This window comes from Culex quinquefasciatus, chromosome 3 (assembly GCF_015732765.1).
Source record: "Culex quinquefasciatus strain JHB chromosome 3, VPISU_Cqui_1.0_pri_paternal, whole genome shotgun sequence".
NCBI classification, from domain to species: domain Eukaryota; kingdom Metazoa; phylum Arthropoda; class Insecta; order Diptera; family Culicidae; genus Culex; species Culex quinquefasciatus.
The window spans coordinates 36,882,466-36,888,137 of NC_051863.1; the positions used below are offsets into that span (position 1 = coordinate 36,882,466).

Sequence of the window (5,672 nt, forward strand, 5' to 3'; positions counted from 1 at the left end):
ACCGCTTTTTGGATAGGTCAACGTGCCGCTGCTAATGTTCAAGGAACTACTGCTAACGTTCATGACAGAAACCTAAAAAAAAAGAAGTAAGTGTTGCCAAAAGTTCCGACTGCAACTCACGCGGCTTAGGACATTCGATGCATGGAATTGTTGGCAGGCTGACTCTGGTCAGACGTTTGCGCGAATACATTTCAGGTCACCGCACTTGGAGCACCTTGAGAGGTTCACAATGACGGCGATGACGACGTGACAAGAAGGGGAGTTTGAGAGAACGCGAGCTGGTTAACTTGAACTGTTACTGTTGATAAAAGGCCCTTTTGAAATTTATACCTTGCAACTACATTTTTTTGAATCAGATTGGAAAACATCTTTACTGTATAAACTTCTTCTTTTATCTCAACAGTTTCTTCAACTCTAATCCCTTGTACACCTTCTCCGCTATCCAATAACCACTTCACCTGAAGAAGAAAAAAACAACAAGACACACAAAGTATGCCTGGATCATACCCAAACCCGTTCAGACCCCTCTTGCTAAGGCAACAGAAGGACCCCGCCCTGGACGAAACAGAAGTGGGCTGCAAAGCGAAGTGATTAATTGTCCACGAGAGTCGGTCCAGGTTTCAGTCGCTCGGGGCAAGGGGTGAAGGAAGAAGTCGGTTGAAAGTTGTTCTGGTCACCACGATCTGGACAGCTGGGCAAGAATTTCGACGGGCGAACCTGGTGGCAGGATTTGGACTCGGGAACACGAGGCATACTGATCAAATGTAGGGACTGAAAAAAAACTGAAGAAAAATGTAAATAGTAACAAAAAACAAAAAACAAAAAACAAAAAACAAAAAACAAAAAACAAAAAACAAAAAACAAAAAACAAAAAACAAAAAACAAAAAACAAAAAACAAAAAACAAAAAACAAAAAACAAAAAACAAAAAACAAAAAACAAAAAACAAAAAACAAAAAACAAAAAACAAAAACAAAAACAAAAAACAAAAACAAAAAACAAAAACAAAAACAAAAAACAAAAAACAAAAAACAAAAAACAAAAAACAAAAAACAAAAAACAAAAAACAAAAAACAAAAAACAAAAAACAAAAAACAAAAAACAAAAAACAAAAAAACAAAAAACAAAAAACAAAAAAACAAAAAATGTCGTTTTCCCGTCGATTTTAAATTCATAAAAAATAACATCCCGAACTCGGCACAGGTGCGTGTGCGGGCGAAAGGCTAAAGTCCTTCACCGGTTGCGTTGTCGTCGTTGCTTCTCCACCATGAGAGTGCCCGCTCGTCGTTCCGTGATGTGTGGCAGGTTGCAAGTGTTTGTGCGTTTTTTGCTTCTTTCTTTCGTCGTCGTCGTCGTTACACAATATCAGGCCCCGCAACAACAAATCGGCGCGCGCGCTGGAGCCAAGTTTGCTCGCGGTTCGCACATTCGCGCGCCGAGGGGTAATTAAATAATTGACGATGGGTGCAACGAAAATCCCTGGAATTATGTAAATTTGTTCTGGGGATAGGGTGGATTCCCTTTAAAGTGGGGAAGATGAAGCTGGTTACTTTGGATCAGATCAACCTAAAAAAAATTTAACTCACCTATGTTTGACAGGCTAAGAATTTGGTTATATGTATTTCTATCCAATTCGACGATTCATACTATTTAAACAAATTATTTTGCAAAATTTTCAACAGAAACATCCAAGATCATTATGGTACTAATTACTTCAATTTCAATTCAATTCCGATTATTTCACCGTTGATATAACAGTTAGCCTTCCTTTTTCTATTGGATCTTGAAGATGATAATTATTTGTATTTTTTTTATGTTATTTAGATTAAATAAAAGAATCCCTGTTCTATTCTGTTCCCCAGAATAGATCATTTACTTGAACGACCCATTCCCCAACACTTCAAACCTTCAAATCTTCATAACTTCAAATGAATAAATTTTTAAATTTGAAGCTTATTTAGTCTTTAGAAGTTAATATCTTTACATCTTTAAATCCCAAAATCTTAATTATCTTAAAGAACGATAAAAAATGAAACTATCTGAATTCTATAATTCATTAATAAGCCTATACCCTGGTTTTTTAAAAAACTGGAGAATTGACCAATCAAGATCAAGAGAAGAATTTGGGATTGTAAAACATTATGTTAAGTCTGTAAACTGCAATAAAATAACCAATTGTGACTGACTTAGAAAAATTAAAACTTCCATAGGTCACTGCAAAACAAAAATAAAGTTTTTAACAGGGGGAAAGGAAAAAAAAATCATAACTCAGTATGGTATGATTGCAATCGATTTGCAAAAATAAATAAATTTGAATCATAAACATTTTAGTAGTGTGTCCATCCCGGGAATTCCCGGGACAAAATTTCCGGGATTTTTTCCAAAACCGGGAATTCCCGAATCCCGGGGTTTTTTTTATAATTGTCCCGGGAATTCCCGAAATTGAAAAAAAAATAACAAATTTCGATCTGAAAATTCAGATTGAGTTGTGGAAATAGATGAACAGTTAAATACTTAGAAATCGATAAGAATTTTAAAGTATTAAAATTTGTATCCGGTATATATCAGCATTTGTTTGGCTTGTTAGGGAAAATTGTAAAAAAATAGTTTACAGATCTGCAAAATGCTTAGTGCTTTGAATGTTTTCTCTTTTATTTTATTTTTTCAAAAGACTGGGCATTATGTTTACATATATTTACGTACATTTATAACTTTAAATCTGGAAAAAATATCATGTTGAATTTTTCATCAAACACCGGCAAATCAGGACAAATGTAACCAATTAAGATAGTTATTTAACCCATTTTTTGCATAATATCCTGAATGACTTCGGTTTAAACAGGAATGCATCATTTCTTATGGTGCTATGCATCCTAATTTCCATTTACAGTCCAGACTCGATTATCCGAAGGCCTTGGAAAAATTTCACTTCGGTTAATCGAATCACGAAATCTGTCTTATTTTTAATTGTAGAGCTTAAGTATGACCCCTAAACTACGCTAAAGTGATTCACTTTTTTAAATCCAAGATGGCGGCCAATATGGTGGTGACGAAATATTAAAAAATGCATTTTATTATTTAATAAGCAATCAACTATCCAAATTTGACTAAAATGGACAGAACAAAACTCGAATTTGATGGCGTGATTCGATTATCCGAAGTCCCATACAAACCTTCGGATAATCGAAACTTCGGATAATCGAGGCTACGGATAAACAAGTCTGGACTGTATTACAAATATTTAGAAACGATTTCAAATCTGTATTTGTTTTTTAAAGGTACAATTTTTTTTTAGCTTTTTGGGAGTTTTTTGAAACTCCTGACTCAAGGCGTATTCAAAAACACCCACAAGCCAAAATTGAACATCCTTTAATTGCTAGTTACTGAAAAACAATTTTTTTTTTATTTCTTTAGAGAAAAATACAATAAGTGTCGGAGGTCGTGATGGCGGCCGTGAAATATACAAAATATTTGAACATTTTCGGAAAATATATTTTGAAGAATTATCGTTTCCTGTTCTTCGAATTTCCTAAAAATTAAAAAAAGTTGGAAAATATATTGTATGCTTCCTGATGATAGTTTATGAGAAACTTTTGAAGTTTGAAAAATATTTGCATAAATTTGTATTTTTACCCGAAAAATTGGCTTATAATTTTTGATACTTTATGTCTAGCAATATTTTAACTTTAAAATTAACAAAAAAGTTTTTCTAAAAGATATCATTAATTTATTTTTGACTATCTGCTTCCTAATTTCTTAAAAATATAGGTTTTATTCAAATTCTGAGGAAAGACTGTGAAAACATTCGAAATAAATACTTCTAAATCAGCCCATCTTCCCGAATACGTATCGACCCAGAATTGAACACTGAATAAATGTGTGTGTTTATGTGCGTGTGTTTAAGTTTATCGTAATATTGCACTGCTCGTGAACCACCCAAATTTCCAACAAAGCCAAAAATCGCCAATTTCCATTTACAACAAGTCTTCTAAATACTAAATCTCCAAAACTGCATTTTTTTTTTTCGAAAAATCCAATTTTCACTTTATTTTTCGACTTGGACCACTGTGCAATGACGTGAAGGTATTGGAGATTTTAAAGCCATATAAAAAGATATTCGCTGCTTCCCAATGAGTCGTTTAGTAAAAAGGTCTGACTATTCTTTCAAAAAATATTTGATGCAAGCCTTACCCGACAAACTTCGTTCTGCCTTTTTTCGTTTGTTGACATTTTTTGGCCTTTTTCTTATTCAGCCTCCTGTGATCAAAATATGATTTTACGCAACTGTCTATACAATTTGCCGATGCTCCGACGCCCCGTATTACGTTTTAAATTTTCGAGTGAAAACTAGAATAAACATATTGGCAAAATAAAATTGATTAGATTAAAGATTAAAAACGAAACTAAGCCTCAGTGAAAAGCTAAATATTGACGAGTGCTTTTCCCAAGCTTAAATTTGTTCAAATTGGTGCAGTCTCCTTCTCCTAATAGAAGGGCATCACCAAGCCAAGAAGAACCCTCTTCTCCAGCACTACCTCACACAGGGCAATGTAGAACGAGCAACCCCGCACCGCATTGGAATGGAAGGAAAGTTTTTTGTGTACCCACACACAGAGCCGACACAGCGTCGAAGGGTAAGCCAGAAACGTGGACCTGAGCAGCACCGGGTCCGATGAAAATTTTCGGAAGAACACACAACAAAGCAGCTCACGGAGGAAAGTCTCTCTGTAGATGCAAAAGGGGGAAAGCGCAAAAAAGGAAAAGGAGCCCACAACACGATGAGAACGATCGGAGGTAGCCACGGAAGGCAAGGAAGTTGAGAATTCACTGAATTCACAGCAGCTTCAACAGCAACAGAGTCAACCGGGGTTTCGGTGTAGAGATAGAGGTGGAAGCCGGGGTGCTGCTGCTCACCTGTCTGTCAATAAATGTAAACTTGAGGCTTTGGAAAGTCCCGGCTGGTGTGCCAAGGTGTGTACCACCGAAATATTTTTTTATGGTACCAAACCAAAAATTTACGCTTTGCTTTACACTTTTCGTAGGAAGTATTTCGATTGAGTAAGGGGAGAGCTACGAGCGAGAGGGAATGAGATGAAATAAACGAGAGAGAGAGAGACTTTGCAAAAGTTGCCTACATAATTCCGTGCTTGAATTTTCGAATCGAGCGACGAGCAGCTTGGATAGAAAAACCAAGAAATGGGATAATTTATGCGCGCTTCCATCGCATCGTCGTAAAGAGCTTCTGGGAACGTTCTTTGCTTGTGGCCTTTAGCAAAGAAATCGATAAGGAAACATGCTGATAACAATTTAACTCAACGCAAATGCAACCTAAGCGGCGATTATTAGATGATGATACAGGGTAATGGGATGGGAATATTTCACTGATTTAAACAAGTCCTCGATAGTATAGTGGTCAGTATCCCCGCCTGTCACGCGGGAGACCGGGGTTCAATTCCCCGTCGGGGAGGATTTTCATTTTTGATTTTTGTTACAATATTCAAGTGCAGCAAAATTGTTTTGGGAGCAGTCTGTGATTTTTTTTATTTATTTAGGTTTACACATTTTACAATATGGGTTTTACACATTTTACAATATGGGATCATTCATACAATATGGGACCATTCATAAGCCACGTTGACACCTTTATGAAATCTGAGAAATCTTAAAATTAAT

At 35.8% G+C, this 5,672-nt stretch overlaps 1 non-coding gene across 1 annotated transcript; it reads left to right on the forward strand.

Moving 5' to 3' along the window:
• The first annotated feature begins 5,394 nt into the window (after window positions 1-5,394).
• Trnad-guc lies at window positions 5,395-5,466 on the forward strand. The gene has a single exon. It is a non-coding gene; the product is annotated as a tRNA-Asp (tRNA).
• The last annotated feature ends 206 nt before the right edge of the window (window positions 5,467-5,672 follow it).